This window comes from Cricetulus griseus (assembly GCF_003668045.3).
Source record: "Cricetulus griseus strain 17A/GY chromosome 1 unlocalized genomic scaffold, alternate assembly CriGri-PICRH-1.0 chr1_0, whole genome shotgun sequence".
NCBI lineage: Eukaryota > Metazoa > Chordata > Mammalia > Rodentia > Cricetidae > Cricetulus > Cricetulus griseus.
This window is the reverse complement of record NW_023276806.1, coordinates 69,575,968-69,592,448: the sequence shown is the minus strand read 5'-3', so window position 1 is coordinate 69,592,448 and position 16,481 is coordinate 69,575,968. Positions and strand designations below refer to the sequence as shown.

At 39.2% G+C, this 16,481-nt stretch overlaps 1 protein-coding gene across 5 annotated transcripts in view; it reads left to right on the top strand.

Annotated features, from left to right (window-relative positions):
- Fbxw7 (F-box and WD repeat domain containing 7) overlaps positions 1-16,481 on the top strand; it is a 168,489-nt gene that overhangs the window by 11,240 nt on the left and 140,768 nt on the right. The gene's annotated exons all lie outside the window — the stretch shown is intronic.

Genomic DNA, 16,481 nt, shown 5'->3' with positions numbered 1-16,481 from the left:
TCTTTTGCCTTCTGTGAATTTGGTGATAAGATTTTTAGAGTGTTTGCAGGGGGCGGTTGGGAGAGCTTTCTCCATGTATCTTTACACAGGTAGGATTGTTTTCACCCAAGAAAGATAAGATTTTAATTAATAGTGGATCGATAAATTTGGAGCAGGAAACAGATATTTAAATTTGTTGTAAAAGTCATTTAGTAGGAGAGGAGAGGTGGAATGTATATATAGAGAGACAGCAGGGCAGAAGAGGGAGGGCTGAGAAGCAGACTTGGGGAGCCTGTCCAAAGTTTTGAGGTCAGTCTTAGTCAGAGGTCACACCCTGTTATTTCTTTGGGTTGTGGACTTGGGGTGTTACCAGTTGTTATCTGCTACCCTTTGAAATGTTGATTAGAGATTGGTTTTTGTTCATGGCTTTTCAACATCTGGATTCTTAAAACCATTGAATTTCTAATCTGTATGTATAATCATTGTGTTCCAGGGTGGGAAAAATTTCCACCATACCTGATAAGGAGAGGTCTGGACAAAAGGGTTAGACCTTCCTGCCATCCCTGATTGGTTGTTTTTATTCCCTAGCCTCAAGTATAGGGATGCTAGTAATTCTATATGAATAAATGGGGCAAACTTTGAATTGATGGCCCACGTTCCAGCTCTGCTACTTTGTGGTCTTGGACAGATTATTTATTCAATGTGTTTCCTGTAAAACTGTGATGATAATAGTAACCTAGGGCTCTCAGAATAATTATGGCTGAGTGGCATGCACGAAAGCCTTCAGCATGGTGACTGGCTCACTGCTCAGTAAATGCTAGCTGCTGTAGTAATACCATAGTGCAGTACTAAGTTATTGTTTCTGTGAGGTTGCTCTGTTTTTGAAAACTGATGTCATTTGTGATCTTTGCTCATGAATATGTCTCTGCTTTGAATATTGTCTTTAGCAGAAGATATTTACTGAATACCTACTGTGCCAGGCATTGATCTAAGTGAACAGAGCATAAAAATACCTGCTTGCTTGAAACTTGTCTCTGGCTAGAGGAGGCAAGATACATACAATAAAGCAAAACAGAAATTAAGAAATTGGATCGACTGACTTTGTGTGTTGGAAACTGCCATTAATCAAACCTGTTAGTGTTTTCCAGTTTCTGTTGCTGGGCTTTAGTTGGGAGTACCTTGAGCACAGCACACCATACCACACAGAGCTGGTCTCTTTGTTCCCAGCTTCAGTTAAGGCACCTTCAATGTATTCATCTTTGCTTTGACTTACCACTTAAACGTTGGCTAGCTCAGGCTTTTTATTTTAGTCTCCAGACCTTTGATTTTTTTTCACGTTTTTGCCTCTTCTCAGATTCCCACCTTTTGCCTTCCATCTGTCATTCTTGAGATAGTTCATAGGAAACCTCTTTTCAAATGTACTCCCTGTTTTTGTGGCATTCTCCCATTTTATATTTACTCCTTTTCATTATCCTTAATTGAAATAGTTAACTTGATTTGTCTCATTTAAAATTTTTTCTTGTATCCTGAATTAAATTGTGAACCATTTAAGGTTACAGACCACTTTTCCACTCTAAGCTGAGCTTCCTTACTTAGGGAAAATGGATAATACTTGTTCCATGGGATATTGTGAATTTTCTAAGAGATAATGTAGAAAAGATTTTCACAAATGGTGGTTTCGCTTTCTCTTACCTACTGTGGTTGCTACAGCTGTGACCTGAGTGCTGACAGTTTATCCTGAGCGGATTTGGGAAGTTTTACAATTTCACTTCCATTTTTATTAATAGTTATTTTAGTTTTTTTTTCTTTAATGGTTAGCTTTTCATGTTGTAGTGTTACTTTTCAAAAATTACATGAAAAATGTGATGATGTAACTAACAATGATTGTAGAGCAGAAACTCAAGCCACCATCGTGTGGGCGAAAACACAGGTGCTCACACTTACTGGTTGTGGGACCTTTGGCAAGTTCTTTCATCTGTTTGTTCAGTTTATCTGTGGTGGGGGAAAATAATACCTACCTTGCAGATACTATGTTTTTAGGAAAAATTAGGATCACAGAGCTGTATCTGGCATTGTAGTAACTCATTTGTAACAGTGGAGGTTCTCGTTCTCTCTCTCTCTCTCTCTCTCTCCAGAGTTTCTCTGTGTAGCTTTGTAGGCCAGGCTGTAGACTCACAGAGATCCGTCTGCTTCTGCCTCCTGAGTGCTAGGATTAAAGACCTGTGCCACCACTACCTGGTTTAGTGGAGGTGTTTCTGATGGTTACAGCTATATGGAGGGAGAAGAGAGGAGGAGGAGGAGCAGAGGGTCATTAGGGTGGGGAAGTGGGGAGGAGAATGAACTTATTAACTAAATGCTGATATTTAATAAATAGAAACAGGTATAAACAATATATAGGACAGTACTCAAAAGGATTATCTGGTCTAAAATACCAATAATGCCAGTGTTGGGGAGCCCTGTAAATAAGCCCTCACTCTTTATTTGCATATATTCTTTGTATAAGATATTTTATCAGTTAGTCTGTATAAGAACTGGTTATTGATAAAGGTAAACCTTCATTCTTTAAGAAAGACAGTTGATAACACTTTTTTTAAAAGGTGAAAGGGTAATTGCTTCAAAAATAATTAAAAAGTGCATATGCTTTTTCATAAACTGGGAAAATTTTCCCACTTTCTGAGAGGTTTTCCAAATTTTTCAGATGGTAAACTACTCATGTAAAAGTACATTGAGAACTGAGGGTTTGTGAGATATGAATGCCAGAATATGTATTTTAGGAAGAGCACACATCCAGGTGAAGAAAGTAGTCTTTAGTCTGATTGGGAACCCTGGGCCATGTGTTCTTTCTCTCTTCTCTTGTTTTATTACTTACCAAGCCAAGGAATTTTTAACGTAGGAACTTGCTTTCCTATATGTCTTCTCTTTTTAAACATTGCTTAAAATTAAATCTTGCATTCCCTGTCCATATCATGAGCCTTTTTTGTTTTTGTTTTTTCGAGACAGGGTTTCTCTTTGTAGCTTTGGAGCCTATCCTGGCACTCTCTCTGGAGACCAGGCTGGCTTCGAACTCAACAGAGGTCCGTCTGCCTCTGCCTCCCGAGTGCTGGGATTAAAGGCGTGCACCACCAACTCCCGGCTCATGAGTCTTTTAATTTCTGTACTTTTCTTGCCATTTTGCCTAAGTTGACTCTTGGCTGGTAGCCTTTCTAGTACAAATCCTATTCACATGCAGGTTTCCCTTTACTGTTCCCTAATTCTTGGGATACAGTTAAGCCCTAATGCCCTAAAGTGGGAATTGAGAAGAACAGATTTTCCCTTGGACATGGTATTGCTTGTTTGCCATCTGGTGAAAATCAAGAAACTAGTCACATCATTTTCAGTTTGTCATTCTTATGCCTTTTATCATTTGTATGCAAAAGATGGCTGTTTCCAGGTATATAAAACATATGCACACTCTATGTGTGTTTGTGTCTGTGTGTACATGTGTGTATATAGCTGTCTCTCAGTACTGGTTCCAAAATCCCCCTAGACTGTCTGCAGAATTGCTTATAACCAACTGTATCACCTTGAATACTTTATTTCTAGGTTACTTCTAGCTAATACAATATAAAGGCAATTTAAACAATTGTTAAATCCTGTGTTTAGGACAAGGAAAATGTGTGTATTCAGTCACAAAACAGTTTTTCTTTGTGTCTATGCTCTTGCATTCACACATGCCCGAGTGTGTGTGTGTACACTAGAGGTTGATATCTGGTTTGTCTTATGTTGTTCTCTGATATTTTGAGGCAAGTCTTCCATTGAACCTGAAATTCACTAGTTGTGATAGGCTGGCCAGACACTGTGTTCTAGGAATCCATCTGTCTTTGGTTGCCTAGTGTTGAGCCTAGTGGGTGGTTTTTAACATTCATCCTTGGAATCTGAACTCAGATCTTCATGCATGCATAGCCAACTGTTTACTATTTGAGCCACCTCCTCATCTCCAAGCACTTTTAAAATTTACTATCTTTAATGTTTTTGATCTTGAATTAAACTGAGGATGTTGAATTTGTGGATGTGCATGCCACATGTAAGCAATTTGCACCTTACTGTTCCTGGAGGAAGCCTGGAACATTCTTTCTTCTCTTAAGACCTTACTTAAAGATCATCCTAGAAAACAAGTCTTGATTAATGTAAGTAGAGTTAGTTATTTTTTACTTAAATTGTCTGAAGCTTTTTACCATCTGATGTGATTCTGTTTTTCTCTTTACTTTCTTTGAAGGTAGGGATCATGTCTTATATACTTTGTTTAGTGAATTTCTCCTCCCCAAATGCCTTAACATTCCTGCTACATAGTAGGCATATGGTATATGAACAAAGATTGGAAAAGAACAAAACAGCAATGTTTTTCAGTAATCCTCTAACCTGGTAGCTTTGTTTCATTACCTGTAAAACCAGGTACTTAAAGACTGATCCAGACCCCTGAACATGGATGTCAATAAGGAGGCCTCTGCACTCCAGGGAGCCTCTGGTAGTGGATTAGTATTTTTCCCTGGTGCAAGAAGGGACTTTGAGAGCCCATCCCATATGAAGGGTTACACTCTGGCCCTGGACACATGGGGAAGGGCCCAGGATCAGCATAGGAAGACTTGGTGGACTTTGCAGAGCCCCCGTTGAGGGCCCTACCCTGCCTGGGGAGTGGTGGGTGGATGGGGTGGGGGTGGGGGGTGGGGGAGGAAGTTTGGGGGTGAGGGGAGGGAGAGGGAGAGGGAGAGGGAGAAGGGACTTGAAATAAGCCTGTTCCCTAACTAGAACTAAACAAACAAACAAACAAACAAAAAAAAAAAAAACCAGGTACTTAGTAGTGCAAATACTTATTGAGTGAACTAGAAGTAAGTTTTATATTATTATTAGTTTTTTAAACTTATACATGTGTGTATCTGTGTATGCAACATTTATGCAAGTGCCTGTGAAGGCCAGAAGAGGGTGTTCAATCCTATAGAGCTGGAGTTAACAGATGGTTATGAGCTACCCAACATGGGTATTGGGAATTGAACTTGGGATCCTTAAAAGAGCAGCTGCATTCTTAACCACTGAGCCATCTCTACAGCCCAAGAAGCAAATTTTCATAGTTGGTAGTTTTAATGTGACTTTCTTCCTTCCTCATTTCTAAGAAACATCTAGAACTAAGGCAGCTTTGCACATCTGGGAGAGATGCACTTCATGTTTACTTCTCTTGATTCAGTAATGAGATTCTGATACAACACAGGCATCTTAAACATTTCCTTAAACTTGTCTGCCCTTTGTCTAAGCGATTTATATTCAATCCTGGGTATAGACATGTAAAATGTATATACAGATTAAATCATTTACTGGCAGTAAATAAAATTTAAAGCAATTCTTTGGTTATATCATTTATTAACAACAAAAGCAAATTTACATACTAATATGGAAATGCTTGCTAATTTTTACATTAAGAATTAAATCTTAGTTGAATATTTGATCTGCAGGGCATAGACATTTTCAGCATTTTTCCAGAGTTGATTGATATTTTTATTCTATAATTGTCAGTGCTGAGAATGTTGCTTTGCCTAATTGTGTAGTATAAATGACAGTAGTATATTTAGGGCAATTTCAGAAATTGTTGGAAATTTTGTTCTAATTTTAAGTCAAAATTTACTGAATAATTTTTTGAAATGAAACTTGAGCCATCAATTGTTTTTCAAAGCAAACATTCTAATACAATATAATTAAGACATAGACTAATTTCATACTTGCATTCTGAGAAATGACAGTAGAAATATATTAAAAGTTTTTGTTTTCCATAATTAAACCATCATGTTTCTGTAGGGCAGGAAACTTTGTATGGACAGTAAAAGCACTACATGTTATAGTAGCCTTGAATCTGACTCAACACATTTTAGGCAAATGGGCATTGGTGCTGCATGGCATGACATGCATAGTACAAAGTGCTTGTGTTCTGTGCTCAGAACCAAGACTTCAGTGAAGTCACGTGATACCACAGACACATGCTATTCATTCAGTACCTGGTTTTAAATTCAGACATTGTGTGTACAGAAACTTAACCACTGCCAAATTTTTCATGACCTCCACATTGAGCTATGTGACTCTAATAACCCATAGGTTAAGAAACATTGATCTGAAATGATTTTGATTGATTGCACTTGAAAAAAGATGAATGTTGTCCTATTAGCCTTCTATTACATAAGGGCTGTTACAGATTGAATAATAATAATGCTAAATAAAACTTAGAGCCAAACCAAATGAATATGTGTTATTGCCCATAGCTGAGACATTTGAGGCTTGAAAAAAGGAGGAGCACAATTGGAAGTAAGGAAGTTGCCACTACATCCTTTTTTATTTGTTTTTGGTTTTTCGAGACAGGGTTTCTCTGTGTAGCTTTGGAGCCTATCCTGGCACTCGCTCTGGAGACCAGGCTGGCCTCGACCTCACAGAGATCTGCCTTCCTCTGCCTCCAGAGTGCTGGGATTAAAGGCATGCGCCACCAATGCCTGGCTCATCCTTTTTCTTTTAATTATTGATTAATTAGCCTTAGACTTGCCCTAGTTATTTACAGGTAATTAGCTAGAAAGGAGAATGGTATGAATCTAGGAGATAAGCATATAGATTTGGTCATGTGGTAAATTAATAATTTGACATTTGTCTTGGTCATTGTTAGACTTAGTAAATGTTTACTGTGTATTGTGTCGAAGACTTCCACAGACACTGTTTATAGTTTATTTCTCACTTTGTCACATGCTGTAGATAGAGGAGATAGATTGAGAAAGTTGAGCACAGGGCTAGGAATTTGAACTCATGAAACTTCATTATGTTTCACATGTACTAGCATAGGAAAAGAAATTGTAGGATTTCATTTTGTTGGAATATTGCAGGCTCAAAGAAAAGCAGTTCCTAGGTATGTGTCCATTTTCAAAGTATTTGTGAAATTTAAGCGATATTTGAATGACTTGGCATGAACCTTGGTTCTTAGTCATGTTTTTAGTGTCACTTTTAGACCATGTGTTCAAGACATTGTCACTTTACTTGCAGAAGTTTATTAAGGTAAAATGTATATAAGACATAAAGTAGATCTGGGGGTTGTGCAGTTCAGTAGTGGTGTACATGCCTAGCATGTACAGGCTCTGAACTCCATACCTAGCACTGCCAAAATGGGTGGAAGGGACTGTTGTCCATTTTATACTCAGTTAATAAGTTTTCAAACTTTAATTAATTAGGACAAGATTGCAGGTAGTCTGGACTGACCTTGAACTCTTGATCCTTCTGCCTCTGGCTGACTACTTCTGGGATTACAGGCACTTGCTGGCATCCTCAGAGAGGGAGATTCATTTATGGTTTGAAAATTGTGGTTGGGCAGGGCATTGGTGGCGCATGCCTTTAATCACAGTACTCAGGAGGCAGAGGCAGGCGGATCTCTGTGAGTTCGAGGCCAGCTTGGTCTCCAGAGCGAGTTCCAGGACAACCTCCAAAGCAATACAGAGAAACCCTGTCTCAAAAACCCACCCCCCACCCCTTAAAAAAATAATAATTGTGGTTGGATGTATGTGAAGCATAGCAGAAATTTGAGAATTAATGTTTGATAATCTCTTGAGTATGTTATTAAGTGGTTCTGTGTAATATTTTCCTAATGTAATTTGTCTTTGGTTACTTAAACAGTGTCACAATTTTTTCTTTTCTATACTTTGTTTAGAGTAAGTCCATACTCAGTATATTGTTGATACTTTCATTTAAGAAGTACTTCTGATGTCTGCACTACTATTTTTATATGTTTATTTGGAGATTTAAAAGTTATTACCTTACAAAGAGCTAAGCTTGGGATTGGTTTTTAAATGTTTTGTTTGTTTTTTTATTTCAGTGGTGGAAATCAAACCCAGGGCCCTGTACATACTAGGCAGGCAGTCCACTGCTTTTTAGTAAGTAGTATTACATATGTTTAAAATTTTCCTGTCTAAGAATTTGAAACTCTGTGCTTTTGTAAACATTGTGTCAGAAGTTACATGTAAGAGTAGAGTACCTAGTTACTCTAGAGTACCTACTTTAATGTTCCATTAAAGATTAAAAAATACTGAAATGCAGTGGCTGGAGAGATGACTCTACAGATGAGAGCTTGTATGTACTGCTCTTCCAGATGACCCAGGTTCAGCACCCTTACCCCACAGCTCATAACCTCCTGTAACTGGCTCCCAGGGCACCAACACTCAAGTGCCCCTCCATCACACACACACACACACACACACTTAAAAATAAAATAAATACTTTTTTTGGGAAAAAGCCTGAACTGGGTCTGATATTCTCAGTTGCTGCTTACTTCCAGGTCTGACAACCTTAAGTTTAATCTCTGGAACTGACATGGTGGAAAGACAGAACTGATTCCTGCAAGTTGTCCTCTGACCTCTGCATGTACACTGTGACACATGTCCAACACACAAACATATGCACATACACACAACAACAAAAAGTAACAGCCACCCCTTAAAATTTTAAAAATGAATGAACAAGGATGACTTCTGCTAATGGAAACCAGGGATTGGGGCAAAGAGAATCGAAGTCTTCGCTCTTTGTGTCCTTTGACTGTTGGCCTTTCTACCACAGGTTTCTTTCTTAAAGTGGCTGTTAATACTGGTATTGTGGAAGTGAATTGACAGAAACAATTTTGAGTATGCAATGACAGTCACTGCAGCATTTAGATTTTATCCTGAAGGACAGATTAAGGCAATCCACAAATGCCCAAATAAAAGAATAACAGATTTTTATTTGGGGAACACTCACACAATGAAGGTAAATAGTTGCTGAGGTCTTCTGCCCCTGGAGGTGCAGGCTGCTGTGATGTAGGATGCTCACGTCACCATCTAAGAGGGAGTGAGAGGGACCCTTCCTTTTCCTTATAATGGTTCATGTCCGCACACTGAAGCCACTCCCTAAGGCTGGTACCCCCCAAAATGTTGGTGGAATGAATTCCTACTATGCTTCCCCCTTTTGTCTAAATAAGAGGGTTTTAAACCTAATACAAAATTATATACAATGAGAACAGATAGCAAGTATTAACCAGGAGAAAAAAAGGTAAAAACATACACAAATTTAGAACTACAACCAGCAAGAGCAGTATCAAGCAAGAAACATATACTAAATGTCCAGGCCATGGATAAATGGCATATTAGAGAGATTACTGCAATAGTTGTTTTATCCTGAAAAGTCTTAAATCTTATACCTAATATGCTCTAGCTAAGATATGAGAGTATATTAGCTGTGACTATCTAGTCTTCAACCTCATCAAAGACCTGAGAAGGGAAATAATAGTAGTTGGGTAAGCAGAAAGTGAAAGCTGGTGACTTCAAGAAATGACAGAAACAGCTGGCTACCTGGACAGTCACCCAAGGTCTCTCCGTTAACATCAGGGCAACCAACTTTGGCTAAGGCCTAGAATATCTGACAGACCATTTTCAGAAGCAGGAAAATTCACAAGACTGTCCTACCTTGTCTTGGCAAGGTTCAAGAGTCGCTTATCTTTGTAACCTGTCTGTCCAGTTTAGACAGTGTGCTTAATGTCAGCAGTTGAGGCAAGGGCAGTCTTTTGTTCAATAGGCGTTTTGCCAAGAAGAAAACAAACTCCAAATGGAGTGTCTCCAGTGCCCAACATTCTCTCAGGAATAGCTTGATGCTGCCAGGAGCAGTCGTGTCTCATATCAACAGAGTTTTAAATTATTAGAATATTTAAATGCCATATTATGTAGGCCTTTGAAGTGTTTGAAGATCAAATATCTATGCTGAGTACATCTCTGTGCATCTAGAGAATCTGACTAACATAATTAGGTATGAAAAGCATGGGTGACTATAACCTGTAATTCTCAATAACATATATTGCTTACTGACTGAAGCTTCACTCATAAAAATAAACTATCTTTAAACAGATGTGCAGCATGAGGACAGAAACAGTGACCTCAAAGTTGTAGCTGTATGCATATATATGTAAATATCTTTTTTTTAAAGATTTTATTTATTATGTATACAGTGTTCTGCTTGCATGTATGCCTACAGGCCAGAAGAGGGCACCAGATCTCATTACAGATGGTTATGAGCCACTATGTAGTTGCTGGGAATTGAACTCAGGACCTCTGGAAGAACAGTCAGTGCTCTTAACTGCTGAGCCATCTCTCCAAAATATATATATATTTTGGTTTTTCGAGACAGGGTTTCTCTGTGTAGCTTTGGAGCCTATCCTGGCACTCACTCTGTAGACCAGGCTGGCCTTGAACTCACGGAGATTCGCCTGCGTCTGCCTCCCGAGTGCTGGAATTAAAGGCGTGCACTACCAACGCCTGGCCATACATTGTAAATATCTTAATCAGAGGTAGAACTATATAGTGCAATATGACAAAAATATCCTTAAATTATATCAGTATACAAAATATCTTGGCTTTTATTATTTTTTAATTTATGTATATGAGTGCTCTATATGCATGTACAACTTTATGCCAGAAGAGGGCATCAGGTCCCACTATAGATGGTTGTGAGCCGCCATGTCATTGCTGGGAATTGACCTCAGGACCTCTGAAAGAGCAATCAGTGCTCTTAGCCACTGAGCCATCTCTCCAGCCTTAAGCATATGTAGAAACATACATACATACAATATGACAAAAATAACTTTACATTAGTTTGCAAAAACATTATAAATAAAGAAACATACACCATATGACAAGTATAACCACAAGTTTGTAACAACATACAAATTATCTAAACAGGAATACAAAGTAAATTTATGTAAGTATCAGTATACACGAATCTATATCAATATAAATTGTCTATAACTGATAAATAGTTCACTAGTAGATAACATTAATTTACCTATTATTCCATCTCGTCCATTCCCCTTTTTTCTTTTCCAAAAGAGATTCTTGAGTCTAAACTTAATATATTCCACTCCCAACCCTAATACAACTTATAACTAACTCTAAACAGGTGACAGTTATCCAAATAAAGGGCTGATTAAGGAAGTCTACAAATGCCTGAATAAAAGAATAACAGATCTTTATTTGGGGAACACTCACATAATGAAGGTAAATAGCCAACACTGTCTTCTGTCTCTGGAGGTGCAGGGTGCTGCTTTGCAGGATGCTCAGACTATCCCCAAGAGAGTGAGAGATATCCTTTTTCTTACAAGGGGTCACATCTGCACACTGAAGCCACACCCTAAGGCCAGTACCCCAAAACTATTGCTGGAATGAATCCCCACTACATTACCCCCCTTTCATACAGTTCTACTTCCTATGAAAGCTTGGCATAAAGGTGTTAAATGTGCTCATAGTTCCACCCTGTCTTAGTAGTTGATCTGGGGTTGATGCAGGTGATTCGGCTCTAGTTCAGGAAACATCAGTTGCTACCCTGTATTGCCTATACTGTTTGCTAGTTTAGAATAGAGCCCAACCCATATACATACTATGGAAGTGTTGGCTTTTTTCAGTGGCATTTAATTACGTATTTGAAGTTTCTGTTCCACCTGGTCCCACAGCCCTTTAGTCCCAAATAAATACACAGATACTTGTATTAATTATAAACTATTTGGCTGATGGCTCAGGCTTCTTATGGCTAGCTCTCTTAATTATTAACTCATTCCTATTAATCTGTGTATCTCCATGTGGTTTTGGCTTACTGGAGAATGCGACCTATCCTCCCCATAACTACATGGTGTCTGCCTTGTGACTCAATCACTGCCTCCTTTTTCCTAGCATTCTCCTAGTCTGGTAGTCCCATGTATACTTCTTGCCTGACTACTGGCCAATCAGCATTTTATTAAACCAATAAGAGAAACATACATTTACAGCATACAGAAGGACATTCCCCCATCATGTATTCTCTTAAGTTTGGTAGAACATGCATTATTCTTCCTTTTATTAATTTTCACTATTTAAACATTGACTTGTTTCTTTGTGTGTGTGTGTGTGGGGGGCATGCGTGTACGAGTGTGCTTGCAATCACCTGTGTGTGTTGGTACCTGTGATATATGTGAGCCTATGGGCACAGGCCCACAATGTGGGTGTGGCGGTCAGAGGACAGTTGGTGTGAGTCAGTTCTCTTTGACCAGGTGAGTTCCAGGGATCAAACTCAGGCTGTCAGGCTTGGAAATAATCACTATCTTGCTGGCCCTATTTTTCCTATTAATTAGGTTTCAGACTCTCTCTCTCTCTCTCTCTCTCTCTCTCTCTCTCTCTCTCTCTCTCTCTCTCACACACACACACACACACACACACACCCTTTATTTTTCTTAAATAACTGAGTTCCCTGAAGTTCTTGGATTGGCTGTGTTAGATCTCAAAATTAGTTTTTCTTATATTTTTGGTTGTGAGACTAGCCTTTAACAGTTGAGCTATCTCTCCAGCCCCGAATTAATTTTTCTTACCACTTGCTGATTCTGGTATGGGTGGATGAGAATTGAGACTGCTTCTTTTCACTAACCTCTTTCCTTCCTTTCTCCTTTGTATTTCTCTTTTCCTTTTTTCCCCTCTTTCCTTCTCTGCAAGGCTGACAGATGCACACTGAGTTCATAGTCTTGTTTGTGCACACAGTTGATGGAGGAAATACAGCCTTACAAACTACAAAGTCTTTTAAACTGTGAAGTTTTGAGTAGTGACCTTATTTTACTGACTGGGGAAATTGATTAGTCATTTATGGTGAGCTGATATATTGGAATTTGGTTTAGTGATGAAGATTGTTAGCATTAAAGAGAAACAAGCCATTTTTTCTCAATCTTAGACATGCTTTTCAGATCTGCATAAGGAACCTGGGTCTGCTTCTGCTGGTTCTCCCTTCCTCATGGAGCATCCAGGCTGAGTGAAGTTCAGGGCTCATCTGCCTGTTGTCTCTCTTCCCGATGCTGTGGTTCGCCTTGGAAGCTCACTGTCTGGCAGAAATGTGGTTGTAGGACTCATGTCCCTGTTTTTTTGCTAGCTGCCAGCCTGGGATCCTTCTGAGTTCCTCAGAGGCTTGTGTGTTCTTGCCATGTGGCCCTTCCAGCAATGTAGAGTTCAGTCAAGACTCAGTGATAGAATCTGCTCCTGCCACATCTGCATACATGCACAGGGATGACAAATTGCACCTGTTAGAGTTCTTATTTGTTGTTCCCTGTGTACATTCAGCCAGTATTGTTACTGGGGGATAATTTATTTGAAATAAGCTCATCTACTTAAAATGTATGATTTGAAGAGTTTTGACAAATTTATATATCATGGAAACACCACCACAAGGGAGGCATTGCATTATCCTTTAACAATTGCTCCTCATCCCAGTCAGTTCCTCCTTAAAGCAACTTTTTCCTCTGATAAAAACTCATTTTTTCTTTATTCTAGTCTAATTTTTACTCTGGTATTTTACAAAGCATGAAAAGAAAAAAAAGAGAGATGGAACAAGTGATTCCTTCAGTTATTAAAAAATTATTAAAATTTATTTTTTTATTTTTTAAAATATTTTATTTCTTTACTTATTATGTATACAGTCTTCTGCCTGCATGCCAGCAGAGGGCACCAGATCTCATTTAAGGTGGTTGTGAGCTACCATGTGGTTGCCTGGAATTGAACTCAGGACCTCTGGAAGAATAGTCAGTGCTCTTAACCGCTGAGCTATCTTTCCTGCCAAATCTATTTTACTTTATGTTTATGGGTGTTTTGTTTGCAAGTATGTCTGTATCACAGGCATGATTGATGTCCACAGAGGTCAAAGGGGGATCAGATCCCCTGAAACTGGATTTACATAGTGGTTCTGAGCCACCACGTGGGTGCTGGGAATTAAACCCAGGTCCCCTGGAAGAGCAGCCATCTCTCCAGCTCTGGAAAGATTATTCTTCTGTTTTACTCAGATCCCTTCTTTACAAAATATTTCTTTACTAGGTGTTGCTTTATTGTTTTGGGATGTGGTAAAATGATTCTTGTTGCATATTCTCAAGATAGTTCCATCATGTTCTCAACCTCTGTGAGCTCCTAGGATTTGAACAGGAAGTTTCCACATCCACTCTCTTGTTACTGTCTTGTCAAGCCAAACCAGGTAATTTACTGATAGACATTCTTTATTATTGAGTCTTTTCACTGGTTACTGAGCACCCCTATCCCCAGAAAGTTCAGAACGTACTCACTTCAAGTTTTCTCTTGTTACAATTCATGTCACGGTGTGAGTTTAGGAAATTAATAATTTCCCTTGTAGTCACTTACTTCACTCCCCCCCCCAACTGTTCCATGTATTCTGCAGTGTTGTCTAGTGCAGGGAGCAAGCTCTCAGGGAAGCTTTGCTTCTTGCAGCAGTAGAAAAAGGGAGCTCAGAGCAGATATGGTGAGGCCCCTAAAGGCTGTTAATTGCCATCTGAGGCAGCATTGCACAATGCTGCATACCTGAATGCAAATTTTCTACGAGTGGTATTGAAACAGGTGGTACTAATTTTAGTGTATTTTATGATATATTTACTGTATCCAAATATCACTTCTGTGTTTAAGCTAAGAAAATTTATTGAAGTATTAAAATGTTATTTTAATATTAAATAAACTTTTGAAATCTTGTGTGTATTTTATCCTTAACACATTCAATTTAGTGTTCCCTCCCTCCTTTTCCCCCCCCTCCCTTCTCTTTTTCACCCTCCTTGGTATGTACCTTAGATTGGTCTTAGGTTCCCTGTGTAACAAAAGCTGGCTTCAGACCCTTGAGTTTTCATCCTCCTGTCTCTCCTGGGGTTGTGTGTAGTTTCACCATCCCGGGTACCTAGTGGTGAGCCTGGTCATGTTGCAGGTGCTGCTGGTTAGTGACCACTACATTAGACATTCATATGCTGCAGATAATGAACTCTCTTTTTCAATCACACAACATCTCATGAACTCCCCAAGACATTGCCTTTAAATAAATGTCTAATTATCTTTTGTAGGCTAGGGTGGTAGCTCAGAAGGTTTCTATGGTTAATTTTGTGAAGATAAATATGTTGTAACAGATTTTCATTATACAAATAATGGCATTGGAGAGGTAGAGGAGTCTGGGTAAGTGGCTACAGATTGTCCTTGCTTCCTTAATCCAGATGACCAAGTTAAATTTGTGCTGAGTTTTTTTCTTGTAAATGTGTCACTTTAAGTCAAAGAGAGAAATAGATTATGTTTTGGTCTTAAATTTTCATATCCAGACATTAATTGATAATGCTTAACTACTTGATCTTTAAAGTTTTGCATTCTTTTTTTTCTTGGGTTGTATTCACTGTAGGGTCTGTGTGTGGCATTCTCAGAATACTCTGCATGCTTCCTAGATAGAATTAGAAATGTGTTATTTTATTTATGATATAGTCTCACAGCTCTTGCCGGCCGGGGACTTACTAGGTAGGTGAAGATGGCCTTCCACTCTTTATCCTTGCATCTTTATGGAGTGCTGCCTTCACTGCCCAAGGGACGCTATCTCCTGTCTCACCCATATCTTTCAAGCACAGAAAGAGGGAACGTAGAATAGGTGGGGAATCAGACACCACAGGCTCTGTGCTCTCCCAGGTGTTCCTGTACTATCTCTCTATATATCCCTGGCTGTCCTGGACCTTGCTCTGTAGATGAGGCTGGTCCCGAACTCAATGAGATCCACTTGCCTCTGCCTTTGGAGAGCTGTGATTAAAGGTGTTTATCACCATGCCTGTCCTGCCTTGTTTCCTAAACCCATAATGCACCTGTTGAAGTGAGGGGAAGAGAACTTGCATTGCTTTTCTCACTGCTGTGACAAAATACTTCACAAAAACAGAATAAGGAAGACAAGATTTTGGCTTTTGTTAAGAATCGATAGAATTCATCATGGTGAGGGAGGCATGGCAGCAGGGACTTGAGGTGTCTGGTTGAACAGTGTGACACAGAAACCTTTGAAACTTCTTGAGCAGAGAGGGTTTTGCATGTCTGGGCTTGCCTGCTTCATAGGGTAGCAGGCAGACCCTGTCAACTGCTGCCATCCTGTAGAAGGGCTGTGTTAACTCAGTGTATCCTAGTTTCCTCCCTCCTTTGCCATTGGTATGATGATGTGCCACATTGTGTGTAATTACTGACTCAGAAAGCAGCTTCAGCACTCATTAAAGGAGTGTTCCCAGTCACTGTGAGAATTTCAGATAGGGATTATATAACAATATGTGTGACTTTAACACTTTTTTAAATCATGAAAGCACATATGCCAGTGGAGGCCAGAAGGTGCCAGGTCCCTGGAACTGGAATGGACAGGTGGTTGTGAGCCGCCTGATGTGACTGTTGGGAACTGAGCTCTAGTCCTGTGGAAGAGCACCAGTGCTCTTAACTACAGAGCTCTCTTTTCCATTTCAGCATCTGACTTTTGACTTCTCTATTCTTTCTTTGTTTCATCCAGGAAGCAGTGGTTGCTCAAGCTCATTAACCTCATATCTCCTTTAAAACTCTTACCTGTTTATTGTCATTGTGAGACTCTGGGTCACCTGGAACAGTTTCTTTTCAGTTCTTCTAAGTATTTGACAGGATTTAAAAACAAGACTG